Consider the following 16,205-nt stretch of genomic DNA (forward strand, 5'->3'; position numbering starts at 1 on the left):
AGACCCGGATTCAAAATAAAAATTAAAAAGCCTGAGTACCAAAATCAATAAATAAATATTAAAAGACCCATTTTGCAAGGCTCTGCCTGGTGGTGAGCAGGGCATTCCCTGGAAAAGACCAGCCGACAATCCCATCAAGCAAGTTAGAAGCTCACTGTCCTATGTGGAGGCGAGAGTTTGCAGGCTTTGAGGTCCTTTTTAACATGACCCCATGATGCTCATCTTCTCCTTACTCATTTTCTTTTTCATGAATTCTGATTTCTCTTTAATTTATTGGCTTTGTCTTCATTTTCTTCCTGCTTTCCTGCCTATCATAATGATTCTGATTATAAAATGACTGAACTCTTTCTACCTCTGACTGTCTGCTGACTCCAGTAATAAACTAAAGGCTGTCTGTGAATTTGTGTTCACAAGCAGTTCTGCTCCATTTCATAACTATGTTGGGAGTATTCTGGGAGGTGTGGAAAGAAATACTTAACCCATGTGAGGCTGACACATCAACCAGGTTTTTTAGAGGATCCCTTGCACCTTCAGCACAATTTGGAATCACAAGTTCTGGCTCCAGGGACCCACTTCAGGATTAAATTGCCTAAGCAATTTTCTTCTTCAATATTGGTTTCACAGCTATAACAGGGAAATTAAAACAACCCTACACTAGTTGTCTCACAGAGTACAAATAGGATCTATCATTAAGAGGGATGTAAATGAGCTTTCTAAACTATGAGGTACTCTGTTCCCTTATTGGTTATTTCCAAAAGAACAAAGGCTCAGGGATGGAGTAGGAAGTGAGCAGCCATGATGAAGACTTTTTACTTTTAACCTCAAAATCTTCAGAAGGTTTCCTCCTCCAGAGTGAGGAGAAGAGATAGAATGTTCCACACAGAGCTAAAATGGTATCTTCAGCTTGTGCCTTTGTAGGAGACAGAGCTCTGGGTACAACACTTTCATTAGATCTGGGCCACATTCCAGTCCTTTAAGTCATCCTGTGTGGCAGTAGGTGAGACTAAGCCCGTATTGCAAGGTTAAGACCCTGGGCTCTATAGTTAGATGATTTAAATAAGAACAGTGGCTCTGGTAGTAATTATCTAGGTAACCATGGGTGGATGAGTTAAACTTTGTGAGACTTAGTTAACTCATTTGTAAAATAATGACTATAACCACACAAATCTCATAGAGTTGTTGGATGGATTTTGCCAGTTAATGAAGTTCTTAGAACAAAAAAAAAAAAAAAAACAAACACTAGGAAAGACAGTAGAATAAATTGAATATCACCTTCTATGTTCATATATGAATACAAGACCAATGAAACTCCTCATCATGTACAACCACAAGAATGTTATTCTAATTAAAACGTTATACTCCATGTATGTGTAATGTCAAAACAAACTCTACTGTCATGTATATCTAAAAAGACCAAATAGAACAAGTCACTGACCTCTTCAGCTGTATGGGCATAGGGAGTTGTAAACAATCTAAATTCTCTTTGCTCAGGATCACTAGGCAATGCTGACCTGATGTGGATCTGGGGCGAGCAGTCTGGACCTCTCAAAACACACACTGAGCCCAGATCGGCTGAATTCAAGCTACCGTTTGCCTGCTTCCAGCAAACAAACAGCTGTGACTCAGCACTAATCCATCCAGCTAAAACAACCCGTCAGCCTTTCTGATCCTACAGAGGCAAATGCCAACCAAGCCTTCATAGGTAGTGGCCACAGGTTTGAAATGGGGCTTGGGAGAGACAGTAAAGACCCACCATTGCATTGGTCACCCGGAAAAGGGAAACGAACTGTCACCATTTGCAGGAGATACGACCATGGCAGAGAACTGAGGTCACCAGACTGCAGGGGAGGAGATAACTTTATTGAAACTTGCGGCTACAGGTGTGTAATTCCCTATCCTTCCCTCTCCACACATTGGGGAAAACTTAAGGGCCCCTCCTAGCTCTCCCATGAGCACAATAGCCAGACCAAGGGAATCAGATGTGGCACGGAACCCGCGGCATGGAACTCCTGGCTGTAGCTCCCACCAGTGCTGATAACTGAGATCTCTTACACCAGCTACCGGGGGCATGGCTACTGGAGGGCAAGTAAAATTTGCTGAGGATTCTCAGCCCCAAGCTCTACAAACTTAGGGTCTGAGGGAATGGCAAACAGGGAGAGTGTGCCCAGTCGTTAATAAAAACAGGGCTCCCGGGAGCAGCAGACCTGGCATGTAGCCAGTATTGTGGTGAGCAGCACCGGTGAGAGGGACCTGGCTAAAGAAAAAGTGGGGAAGTGACTAGACAAAAGAGGAGGCCCTAGGAACTCAGGATTGGAGACTCTTCCAGGCTGGGAGGAGGAGCTGCTGCACAGTGATTGGTTCCTGCGTATTGACAGGAGAAGCTTTGCCTGGTAGACACAGCGTCACCTACTGGAAGAAAAGTTAATCAAACTATAAGACTGCATTTATTAGTTTTTTTTTTAATTTGGGTTTTTCTTTCATTTACATTTTTATTTCTTGTTGTTTTTGAAATTTGTTTTTCAATTTTTTTAAATTTTCTTCTTCTAATTATAATTTTTATTTTTATTATTATTATTATTTAAAATTTTTTTAAATTCCTATTTTTTTCTTCTTTTGTCTTTTCAGATCTTTTCAATTTTCTTATTTCCCCTTCCTTCTACCTGCTTACTCTCATTCTCTTTAGTGACTTCTTCCCTTCCCTTCTAATACCTTTCCTCCCAAGCATCAAATAAATTTATAGAAGTAAACAGTAACTCAGCAGTCAAACAGAACAAAAAGTAATATGAGCAGCTTGAAAAAGCAAGCAATTAAGGAGTATAAACAATGCAGGACAGCCTAAATATTCAGGAGGACCTACAGTCATCAGAAAAATGGTAATATAAAGGACTCTAGGAACACCTTAGACAGATGGAATGGAACCTTAAAGAAGATATGAGAAAGCAAATTCAAGCAGCAAAAGAACACATTGAGAATCAATTACATAAACAGATAAAAGAAGAAGTTAAGCATCTTTATCAGGAGATAGAGATTATAAAAAATAATCAAACAATAATTCTAGAAATGAAGAAAACGATAAACCAAATTAAAAACTCAATTGAGAGTATCACTAATAGAGTGGAGCAAGTAGAAGCCAGAACGTCAGATAATGAAGACAAAATATATCATCTTGAAAAAGTCTAGCCAACTTAGAAACGCTGGTAAAAAAAATCACGAGAAAAACATCACATCGAAGAGTTATGGGATAACATAAAAAATCCAAACTTACGGGTCATCGGGATGGAAGAAGGTACAGAGATTCAAACCAAGGGAATGAGCGACCTGCTGAATAAAATAATTACAGAAAACCTTCCAGAAATAAAAAAAAGGAAACAGATACACAAATTGAAGATGCATACAGGACACCGAGCACACAAAATCACAGTAGACCAATACTAAGACATATTGTTAGGAAGCTATCCAATATACAGAACAAAGAGAAAATATTAAAAGCTACAAGAGAAAGGAGGTAGATTACATTCAGGGGTAAACCAATAAGGTTAACAACAGATTTTTCATCATAGACACTGAAAGCAAGAAGGTCATGGAACAATATATTTCAAACACTGAAAGACAATAAATGCCAACCAAGAATTCTGTATCCAGCAAAATTAAGCTTCAGGTATGACAACGAAATAAAAATCTTTCATGATAAACAAAAGTTAAAAAAAATTTCAGCCAGAAAACCAGCGTTGCAAAGCATTTTGAGCAAAACAATACACGAGGAAGAAATGAAAAACAATAACCAAAACCATCAGTGGGAAGTGCCTCGGTAAAGAGAGAGGGTGAGGGGAAAGATAATCATGGAGAAACAAACTAATTTTTTTTTTAAAAAAAGATAAATAATCAAACATGGCTGGAAGTACAAACCACATATCAATAGTATCTCTAAATGTTAATGGCTTAAACTCTCCAATAGTGACATAGGCTGGTATCATGGATTAAAAAAACAAATCCAACAATATGCTGCCTCCAGGAGACACATCTGATTGGAAAAGACATACACAGGCTGAAGGTGAAAGGTTGGGAAAAATACACCACACACAGAGTCCTCGTAAGCAAGCAGGAGTGGCCAACCTCATATTGTATAAAATAGACTTCAAGACTAAGTTCATCAAAATGGATAAAGAAGGACATTATATGGTGTTAAAAGGAACCATTCACCAACAAGACATAACAATTATCAATATTTATGCACCAAATAATGGCGCTGCAACATTCATAAAACAAATTCTCCTCAAGTTCAAGAATCAAATAGACCACAACACAATAATCATGGGTGACTTCAATACACCTCTCTCACCATTGGACAGATCCTCCAAAAAAAAGTTGAATAAACAAACTATAGAACTCAATACCACAATCAATAAATTAGACTTAACTGACATATATAGAATATATCAACCATCATCAAATGGATATACTTTTTTCTCAGCAGCACATGGATTTTTCTCAAAAATAGTCCACATATTATGCCATAGGGCAACCCTCAGTAAATATAAAGGGATGGAGATAATACCATGCATTTTATCTGATTATAATGGAATGAAACTGGAAATTAATGATAAAAGAAGGAAGGAAAAATCCTACATCACGTGGAAAATGAACAATATGCTACTGAATGATCAATGGGTTATAGAAGACATAAAGGAGAAAATAAAAAAAATTCTTAGAGATAAATGAAAATACAGACACAACATATCTGAATCTATGGGACACAATGAAAGCAGTTTTAAGAGGGAAATTAATCGCCTGGAGGTCATTCCTCAAAAAAAGAAGAAACCAACAAATAAATGAGCTCACACTTCATTTCAAAGCCCTAGAAGAAAAACCAAAACAACAGCAAATGTAGCACAAGGCAATAAATAATTAAAATCAGAGAAGAAATCAATGAAATTTAAAGAAAAAATAATTATTGAAAAAATTAACAAAACTAAAAGTTGGTTCTTGGGAATCAACCTAACAAAAGAGGTGAAAGATTTATACAATGGAAACTACAGAACCCTAAAGAGAGAATAGAAGAAGATCTTAGAAGATGGAAAAATATACGCTGTTCATGGATAGGCAGAACTAGCATTATCAAAATGGCGATATTACCAAAAGTTCTCTATAGGTTTAATGCAATGCCAATCAAAATCCCAACGGCATTTCTTGTAGAAATAGAGAAAGCAATCATGAATTTCATATGAAAAATAAAAGACCCAGAATAGCAAAAGCAATTCTAACCAGGAAGTGTGAATCAGGCGGTATAGTGATACCAGATATCAAACTGTATTACAGAGCAATAGTGATAAAAACCGCGTGGTACTGGTACCAAAACAGGCGGGTGAACCAATGGTATAGAATAGAGGACAAAGAGTCTAATCCACAAAGTTACAACTATCTTATATTTGTTAAAGTGGCTAAAAGCATGCAATGGAGGAAGGATAGCATCTTCAACAAATGGTGTTGGGAATATTGGAAATCCATATGCAACAAAATAAAACTGAATCCCTTTCTCTCCCCATGCACAAAAGTTAACTCAAACTAGATCAAGGAGCTTGACATCAAATCAAAGACTCTGGGTCTAATAGGAGAAAAAGTTGGCTCCAATCTACATATTGTTGGGTCAGGCTCCAAATTTTTTAATAGGACACCCATAGCACAAGAGTTAATAACAAGAATAAACAAATGAGACTTACTTAAACTAATAATTTTTTCTCAGCAAGAGAAACAATAAGAGAGGTAAATAGGGAGCCTACATCCTGGGAACAAATTTTTACCCCTCACACTTCAGATAGAGCCCTAATATCCAGAGTATACAAACAACTCAAAAAATTAGACAATAAGATAACAAATAATCCAATCAACAAATTGGCCAAGGACCTGAACAGACACTTCTCAGAGGAGGATATACAATCAGTGAAGAAGTAGATGAAAAAATGCTCACCATCTCTAGCAGTCAGAGAAATACAAATCAAAACCACCCTAAGATACCATCTCACTCCAGTAAGATTGGCAGCCACTATGAAGTCAAACAACAACAAGTGCTAGCGAGGTTGTGGAGAAAAGGGTATATTTGCACATTGCTGGTGGGGCTGCAAATTGGTGCGGCCAATCTGGAAAGCAGTATGGAGATTCCTAGGAAAGCTGGGAATGGAACCACCATTTGACCCTGCTATTTCCCTTCAGGGACTATTCCCTGAAGACCTTAAAAGAGCATGCTACAGGGATACTGCCACATCAATGTTTATATCAGCACAATTCACAATAGCTAGCCTGTGGAACCAACCCAGATGCCCTTCAATAGATGAATGGTTAAAAAAAATGCGGCATCTATACACCATGGAATATTACGCAGCACTAAAAAATGACAAAATCATGGAATTTGCAGGGAAATGGATGGAACTAGAGCATATTATGCTTAGTGAAGCTAGCAAATCCCTAAAAAACAAATACCAAATGTCTTCTTTGATATAATGAGAACAACTATGAACAGAGCAGAGAGGAAGAGCAGGAAGAAAAGATTAACATTAAACAGAGACATGAGATGGGAGGGAAAGGGAGAGAAAAGGGAAATTGCATGTAAATGGAGGGAGACCCTCATTGCTATACAAAATTACATATAAGAGGTTGTGAGGGGAATGGGAAAATAAACAAGGAGAGAAATTAATTAAAGTAGATGGGGTAGAGAGAGAAGATTTGAGGGAAGGGGAGGGGAGATAGTAGGGGATAGGAAAGGTAGCAGAATACAACAATTACTAATAGGGCATTATGTAACATTGTGGATGTGTAACCGACGTGATTCTGCAATCTGCATTTGAGGTAAAATTGAGAGTTCATAAACCACTTCAATCTAATGTATGAAATTTGATATGTCAAGAGTTTGTAATGTTGTGAACAACCAATAAAAAAAATAAAAAGACCGAATAAAAAATATAGATAAGTAAATAAATGCTAGCTATTTTTTTTCTGAGTTATTGACTCGTGTATGTGGTGCCTTTTTTTTTTCTATTTTTTTGCACTCCCAGTTGAGGGACCTCTCTAGATTTTTTACTGCTCAGGACATTTGTGGCAGGTATGTCATCTTTCAGTTTCAGTTTATTCCACCTTTTATGCATCCTGACCATAGGATTTCTTAGTTTCTGCTTGAACTGGAGAAATTTGGGGACTATAATACACAAGATAATTATAATAATGAGGAAAGGGTGTGTTTCATGCCAAGCTTGAGATTGGCAGGCAATGCTGAGTGGGTCTTGTGATTGAGATAACAAGGCTTTTGGACTTCTTAGGTCAATTTCTCCCACATGAGGAAAGAGGTCCAGGCACACCCAATGCCTCACACTTTACATTCCTCCAGTCCCATTGATTCTGTAGTTTTTATATTTTTCAAAGGAGAAGTGATTTGAGAAAAAGAAAGGATGAATGAATCAAATTCTGCTGCAAGATTCAGTAAAGGATTCTTTTACTTCACAGAATTTATCCCAATTCGTAATTCAAAATCTGTATGAGTGAAATTTTTGTTGTTGCTGTTTAGTGTCTCTTTCACCCAGGAAAGGTTAAAATTCATGAAGGCCAAGGTTCTGCCTGGCTTATGTGTAATGCATGGCTCAGATCCTAAACACAGTAGGCATGTAGCCCAGTCACCCTGCAGTGATACTGGGGTGAGGTTCATACTTCATTCAGTGCCAAGAGAAAATGTTCCTAGACCTGAAATTCTCCTCACCAATACAAACACAAAGGCCAGAAGATTTGGCGATTCCTTCTTCCAGCCACAAAGCTTAGATACTGCCTGAACCCAAAACTGGCAAGATGAAGATAATCTCTACTTTGAAGAAAGGGCATTTGAGAGCTGAGTTACACAAATCATCTTTTCTTTTCTTTCATTTCTTTCTTTTTTCTTTTTGCATATTTAAGATTATGACCTCTGAGTTTTGAATGTAAAACATAAACCAAAACTATGAGCAATTTACTTGCCAGTGAAAGTCAGAACAGGCTTCTCAAAGAGATGTCACTTGAGCTGACAAAGAATAAGGGGATGGACCATCCCATGGCAAGAAAGAAACTCCACAATGCAGGATTGATAGAATGCTCTTTCTCATTCCACTATGATTACTTTATTTGGTTTAAGAAATGGTGTCTTGCTTAATTTAAGAGGTATCTGCAATCATTAAGCAAGAATATTTAGATGTAGTAAGTGAAGCTTGAACAACAGAAAGACTTGGAAAAGGTATATTTCAGACAATAAAGTTATACAAACATATAAAAACTACTTTCAGTATCATGTGTCTAAGAATCCTTACATTTATTCTTTAAGCTTTGACAAGATTGTAGAATGAAAGCATACATACATCTGTCCATTCAAAGAAGTATTTCATGAGCATCTATTCTCTAACATGCCCAAGATAAAATAATGTTGCCTTGTGTTCTTTTTAATTGAAATTTTAGGAAAACAACTAATGATGAGCCTGAGTGGTAGAGCAGTTGTCTAGCATGTGTGATGCCCTCAGTTATCTAACAACACAAACAAAAAATGTTCAGCAAAATAAATGAATTTAAATAATTTTAACTAGATTTTTTACATCATTTCAAACTCTTATTTGTAAAGCTAAATAAAGCTAACATCATGGATGTTTGCTCAGGTTGCTTCATGGAAGGGTTACATAGGTAACCCTGATCAGGTTTTCTAATTTGAACTCTATGAGAAGTCCTTCCCTTCTAAGAGTCCAGGCATGCCTCTTGATAGAACCCATGAAGTTTAAAGATGGAAAAGACCTTCAGGGAACAACATGCTTTCTCCCCCTAAAGTTTCTCTTTCTCTTTGTAGTGCAAAAGGGGAACATTTGAGTCCTAGAAAGTATTGAGTATCCCTTTAGTCTCATTCTCATAGAGAAATTCCTTTAGTGTTGGGGGTACCTCCAACAGAGTAATCTTCTACACCTAAGAGAGAAAAGGGAAGACAATTGTCTTGGAGATTGAGAAGTTCCAATCTGGGAAATACTAGGAGTTTGCAGAAAGTACCTGCCCCATCTCAGATGTACTAGAGACATACTTTCTCAGAGATTTAAGTTCCTTCCTGCTTAGAGGGTAGCTACCTGACTGCCCTGACTTCTCAAATAAAATGGACACCACTTCTGTCTCCTCCTTTCCCATATGGAACAGGAAAAAATAAGAAAGAAATTGCATAATAAATGATTAGTCCCTAAAAATAAGCCATACAGAATCATGTTTTTTGTGACTCAATGTACAGTGTATTCTTCACAGAAGAGATTCCACATAGTTTCATAAATGTAACACATTACTATTTTTAAATTTAAAATAGTTTACAAATATTTTCTGCATAGAGAGAAACATGAACATTAGATTAAGTTGACATTAGATTAGGAGAGATGGAGAAAGAGAGAAAGAGAGAGATGTCATTTGTTAAATTTTAAAGTTAAAAGAAGCAAAAAATTGACAGCCGAGTACTCTAAATCAATGATAAGTCTCTCTAAAGATTTCTTGAATCCATCCATGAACAAGTTTCCCACTAAGTCACCATTGAGAGTTCATGAAGGAAAATAATGAGATGATGTAGTTAAGTGGTATTATGTAGTTAATATACAGAAAAAAGGGGCCTCCAAATGGGATGATTTTGGGACAAAATATTAACTTAAATGATCATAAAATTTTGGAGTAATAAACATCAAATGAGAGGAATGAATGGGTCTTGCATTAGATGGGAGGACTCCTTAGAGACGTTTGGGGATGAACTAGAAGTTGAAAGATGAGAATAGAATGAGGAAAATGGGGAAATAAGATTTAAAGATTTACTATTGAAATGTAGAAGTAGTTTTTCTGCAACAAGACTCCAGGAAGTTTGTATAAATTAGAAAAAAGCTGAACTGCATAAATCTTTCCTATCTTTAAGAAATGATTGATGTCAATGTTTCTCAACTTTGTCTGAGAATGAGACCAACAGAGAGCTTTTAGAGTCAAACTTTAGGCAAGTGATTTTAGAATTTTGGAGATGATTCAAATATTTTGTATTTTTAAAATTCTATGTTGATTTCAATGTTCATAAAATAGTTGAGAAAAGCTGTCACAAAATTTCCATAAGTTCTGTTGAGGAAAACAGCCCTTGACATTTTCAAAACATGATTTTCACAGTTCAGGATTGATTATGTAAAGCAGCTTCATCCTCATTTGAATTATAATCGAGTTTATACTTTGATAAAGTTCAAAAACACTGCACATAAGAATGTCAACCTAATCTCAATGGACTCTACCTGATCTTCTAACTCTATTTATTATAAAGCCACAGATATAGAGATCCAAAACTGAAGAAGCCTAACAGCACACAAATGTCCCAAAAGAGATTATTTGAATGAGCAGATACTTTTTTAAAAAATAGGTTTCTCAACTAAAAGAAACTACCCACAAGACCTTACTTTTTCATAAAGTGTCCTGACCTGTGTTTCCTTGCAATGATGGAAGAAGAAGTTCTGAAGTAATCTCATGAGAGCAAGTTTCATGTTCATGAGAGCAAACCTCATGCCAATGCAGTTTCTGGGTCCATTTCCCAAGGGCATGTATACGTAAGGATTGATGCTGTCCTTGTTCTTCTTACTGAACTTGATTCCACAATAATAGATGAAAACAAGTTATTGAGACATAAATCTATAAAAGCTACATAATTGGGGTGTTCCTAAACATTCATAAGCAGCAAAACACACGATTCTTTTGTAGAATGGTCATTGAAATACTGCTGTGACTTTGCTTATAAGAATTGAAACCTACAGAACTTTTTTATTCTCCTTACACTAGAGGAGCTCTCTGTCTTGTTAAGATGTGATGGATGCTATTTAAAAGAAAATATGTCTTTAATACAGAAATTATATTCAGGATTGTGATTCATACACACTCTGAAAATATTAGAAAATGAACTTATAAATGAAGAAAAGTATGTTCCTGCCTCAACTCCCACACTTGCATTTCATATTTTAATTAATGAAGGAGTATAATTATGTAGTATAATTACCTCTCTTCTCTTCTCTTCTCTTCTCTTCTCTTCTCTTCTCTTCAATATACTACTTTTTTCTCAATCATCTTTTCTCCATTTCTTTCTCTTTCCCTTCCCTTTCCCAATTCCTCTCTTCCTCTACCTCCTCCTCATTTTTCTTTTATCTCTTTCTCCTTCTGTCTCTGCCTCTCTCCCCATAGAATATCATTACTGTCTTCTGAGTCTGTCTCATCAGGTTACAAATAATTCCTTCAATGTTGAACCCAGGTTTTATTCAAATTGAGTCCTAGTTATTTGATTGCTTTAAGGAGAAAGTGTTGATTTGAGAAAGTGATAATGACATTGTGATTCTTTTAAAAAGTATTCTTATATATTTGAGAGCATTTTGGCAAATTTAAATGTTTTTGTGACTCAAAGTAACATGGAATCTATTGGAGGGTGAGGTGGTGTGTGGAGGGTCTGATGAGGTTGGTGGATGGTTGTTTGGGCAGATAATGAGCAGATGTTGAAGCATTAAATCATTTTTCCAGACTACTGTCTGTAGATTATGCTTTTGTGTATGTGAAGTGTCCTCCATACAATACATCTTTGTAATTTTCCTCATCCTGGTCTAATTCCTGATGCACCTTAAGCACTTAGTATCTTATAATACCTCAGTGAATCAAAGAATTGTGTAATCTCTGATTTTGTATCTTTGAAGTTTAAAAGATGGAAGTGTGCAGAATTTGGAGAAAACTGGCACTGAGGAACTCATAATCAACAAGAAAAGATCACTCTAATTAAGAAGTGTAAAGTTAGGGGCCAAGAGAAGTCTTGATCCCATGCCACCTGACCCACCAGAAACTACCGTGAAAACTTTCTTTATCTTTCTCTTCAGTACAACAACAGGAAAACAGTAACTCTTTCCAGAGTGCAAACTGTGAGGTTGGATTCAAATTTTCAGAAGACTAAGGTAAAGACATATCTAAGGATGAATATCTCAGGTGTCTTGGTGGCAGGTTACTTGGCTTTGAAAGAGTCATCAACTGTGGAGAGTATGAGGAAGCTGTCCCAGAACATTCCAGAGACAAGAATCAGAAGATCCTCCATCTTCAGTGAGGCTGCTTGAACTATCTTAGTGTGTGGGGGGGTGAATTCTCAGGCCTTAACTTGTATTTAACAATTGTTTTGGAGGAACCAGGAACCAATGTTTAATCAAATGAAAAAAAGAAGTGGTTCCTAAAGCTTCCTAAAGTGCTTCCTAGAAAAGACTAAAGTGAACAGGACAAAAACCCTAAAATCATTAAAAAATGTAAGCACCTAAAATAAGAGAGTAGTCAAATGGCAGAAAGGTTTATGGATTACTGTTAAATAAAATTAATAAAAGTTCAACACCAAATATAATGTGTTAGCATTTCAGCCCTTAAAAGCTACATATTTCTATAATAATGTCCATACAGACATTTATCACATTAATAATAGATAGGGCTTAGCTTGATGTTCTAGGGCCATATATAGTTATAGTCATTTATTTTTTCTTATGCTTGTTTTCTAAAGTTCAAACAATAACCACTTTGTAAAAGACTTCTTAAAATTTTCTTAAAACAAGAAAATTTTAAGATCACATGTATGCCATCTGCACTAGAAGACCTCAGAATATGTGTGAAACAGCCTCTTAAGGGTGGATTTCCTTTCTCAGGAGCCCTGTACCTTTCAGGGTAGAACTGTTCAGGTTCTGGCCAGTATGTGGAGTTTTGATGAAGACTATATATTGGTATAGCCATGATTGTTCTTTTGGGAATAAGCACCCCATTGAGTTCAACATATTTTTTACAAACTTTCACAATTCTCTCAACAATTGGATATAATCTGAGAGTTTTATTCACCAAAATGTCCTGATATTTCATCTCAAATAGTACATTGTATGTGAAAAGTGCCTGGCAAGAAAGAAAATTTTGCAAATTAAGATTTGGAAATGACTTAAAGCTCTGTTGACACAGTACACTGATGTTTTAAGAGCTCCTCAAATAATTCATATATTAAAATACCATAGCATTTACAAAGTATTTACTAACCATCATGATATCAGAACTGCCCAATGGCACACTGAGATGCCCAAAGATTTACCTCTCCTCTCCCCTCCAGGTGCTATTCACTCACCTTATTAGGCAAAGTCTCATCAATCTCCTGCTGAAGCTTCTTCTGGACATCAGGGTGGGTGGCCAGTACATACATAATAAATGAAAGACTGGTGCTAGTGGTGTCATAGCCAGCCAAAATAAAGATAATAGACTGGGCTGTGATCTCCAGGTCAGATAGATCTAAAAGAAGAGGAAAGACAATTTAGTCTAAGCAAGTCCATGCACACTTTAACATTTACATCAACATAAATCAGAATGATGATCCAAAATCCCATGAGGAAAAACTGGAAGAGCAATTCATAATGTTCCTCATTTGCCACCACCCCCCAACACGAACACAACTGGGTAATTTAAAGATACAGTATGTATGTCAAACATTCACAGTATTTTTCAAATGTGCCTTGCATAATTAAGAAAGTTATTTAGCTATAAATATTGGGTAGCACTCTTCCCTGGGGAAAAAATAAACTTACTCTATCTAGAATGTAGGATGAAGAACCTTGAAAGAATTTTCAATACTGACATCTTTGCAGGGAAAATAAAGGCCATAATTGACAGAACTATACTGAGCCACAGAGAAATTTTTCTACACAAATTGTAGTCCGTGAACCAGCAGCGTCAACAGCTTCAAGGAACTTATTAGAAACACAGACGCTCAAGCATTGCTCTAGAGCTACCAAATTGAAATCTGAACTTTCATTAGATATGATCAATTCTGTTCAAAAAACTAGCCTAAGTATCATTAGGTAATAGAAGACCTGAGGCACCAGTCTTCAAAATGGATGATCTCAGGGTGTGCAGAAACTATACAGAGAAAAATACCCAGAAGAGTAGTGATTAACTGGAGTTTAATGAGTGGTATTAAAATCACACAAGAAAGAATGTGTTGATACAGGTCATTAGGCAGAAACCATAGGACGATGGGGTTCAGTGAGTGGAATTAACATTGCTTATCAATCTTGGGCTGAATGTCATCTTTCCTAGTGCATGTCCCCTCTATTTGATCAACTTCATAATAATCAAACAGCCTTTGTGATAGAAGGTGTTGTTTCTCTTAACTTTTCTTCTGAAAAGTAACATTGAAGCATTCATCTCAGTGATTGGAGAAATTATTAGGATTTGTTGATACTCGAATACCTGAAAGAAACATGCTATACATTCCAACCATGTAATTTATAACAAAAATTAATGCAAAATGAGTGTGAGAAAGATCTACATGGAATGTTATCTTACACAAGCTTTCTATGATGCTATTGTGGGAAAACTCAAACCAAGTTTTCCCCACTACTGGCATAAACCCAATGATACTGAAATGAAATTGGATTATAAAGTTAAATTACAACTGTTCAGTATAATCTGGTAGCCACTAACTATATGTGTCTACCTAAATTTAAATTTTAATGAATTTAATCTAAACAACAAAAGAAAGTTCACTTCTTCAGTAACACTACCTACATACCAAATGCTCGTAGCCAAGTGTCTAGTGCTTACTGTATGAAAAATATATATATTGAGTACTTCTTTTACCACAGAAAGTTGTAGTGGAAGCAGGGAGATGAGTACTGTTTACACCTTGCATATGGACTAACATAGAAATATTTATATTGCTCAGTCTGCACAAATATATTTTATTTTCATATCTCTGTTCAGACAAAGGATATAGAAGAAACTACAGTTTTAATGGTCACATTACATTTCCAGATTTTGGTTTCTAATACCGTCTCTCATATAAAAGATCCAGGGCTTCAGGAAAAATGAGTGGTTCCAGACCTGATCAGAGGAAATAGGTAAGGAATCTAGAGTTTCTTGCACCAGAAACCAAGAATATTCTCCAAAAAATATGAAAAAACATGCAATACTGAGTATGTTTCTATAAGGTGGATATATGTCATTATATAGGTATCAAACTGATAGAATGTACAAACTCAAGAACCCTCATGTTAACCTATGAACTTAGGAGTAGTGTGCCTTTTCTGTGATGGTTCATTGATTATGGCAAATATATCATTTTGGTGAGGAATGTTTGTAACGGGGGCAACATATGAATTTAGAGAAAAAATGGATATGGGCAAGCTCTAAGCCTTCTCCTCAGTTTTATTATGAAACTAAATCAGCTGTAAAATATAGTCAATTTTAACAATCAAAATACAAGATGAAGAAGAGAAGAGGGAGGAAGAACAGAAGGAGGAGAGAGAAGTTGCTAAAAGACTTAAGCCCAAGAGAATTTGACCAACAAAATAAAAAAGATAGTAAGAGAATAAATTCATAGTATACAACATCATACTGACATAAATAAGAATGGAACTCTCTTACAATCTAATAGCAACTTATAAATGTACAGTAGATGATAGAATGATAAAGACAGCAGTTTGTAAACATCATAATATAAATGCTTTTTATCAAAAGTCATCCATGTATGATAAAACTAGTTGGTGAAAGTATGTTGAGGAACACGGTACTTACACAGTGTCAGAGGTTTTCCCCCACAGCATTCTTATAAAATACATGGGAAAAAATTAATCTTAATATCAGATGAAGCTAGTGAACACATTTTCACCTAGTACTGCCAGTGACTCTCACCACTATTGGGATAGTGCAACTCCTGATTGGATGTACAAATTCAATATCCAGGCAGAGGTTCTGATACAGTGCATCTGAATGAGGCTTCAAATAAGTGATTGTTCTGATGTTGATGGTAAAAATACAACTGACTAACTTCATGACTGAAACGCTTTCTCCTAGTTTCCCTTCAATTTTTGAGCCTTGTTACTCCTGTATGATTCCAGAGAGTACATGTGGGCACCATTTGCAGTATCCAAATGTGTATCTTCCTGCAATTTTGTGGAAATCATTCTCTAGAAAACGTGTATATTTCGAGGATAATTTGCTTACTCTGAATTTCCCTGTCAGTAGACCATGAAACATTCTTGGTTACCTTTGTAGGATTTCTTGTCTTGGGAATTCTGGGAATCAATCATTAACTGGAGATAATCAAAGTGGTGCTGGAAGCAGAAATGAAAATGGAAATTACCAAATCAATAATAAAGTCAGAAGTATATCTGTAATGT

The 16,205-nt window shown here is 36.1% G+C and overlaps 1 long non-coding RNA gene across 1 annotated transcript in view; it reads right to left on the reverse strand.

Annotated features, from left to right (window-relative positions):
• Positions 1–10,464: 10,464 nt before the first annotated feature.
• The window catches only part of LOC144367659 (uncharacterized), a 108,175-nt gene continuing 102,434 nt past the window's right edge, over positions 10,465–16,205 (reverse strand). Inside the window, exon 4 of the long non-coding RNA XR_013427186.1 lies at positions 10,465–10,628. This is a non-coding gene — a long non-coding RNA (uncharacterized LOC144367659). The remainder of the gene's footprint in view (positions 10,629–16,205) is intronic.

The sequence above is a fragment of the Ictidomys tridecemlineatus genome, chromosome 10 (assembly GCF_052094955.1).
Source record: "Ictidomys tridecemlineatus isolate mIctTri1 chromosome 10, mIctTri1.hap1, whole genome shotgun sequence".
In the NCBI taxonomy this organism is placed as follows: Eukaryota; Metazoa; Chordata; class Mammalia; order Rodentia; family Sciuridae; genus Ictidomys; species Ictidomys tridecemlineatus.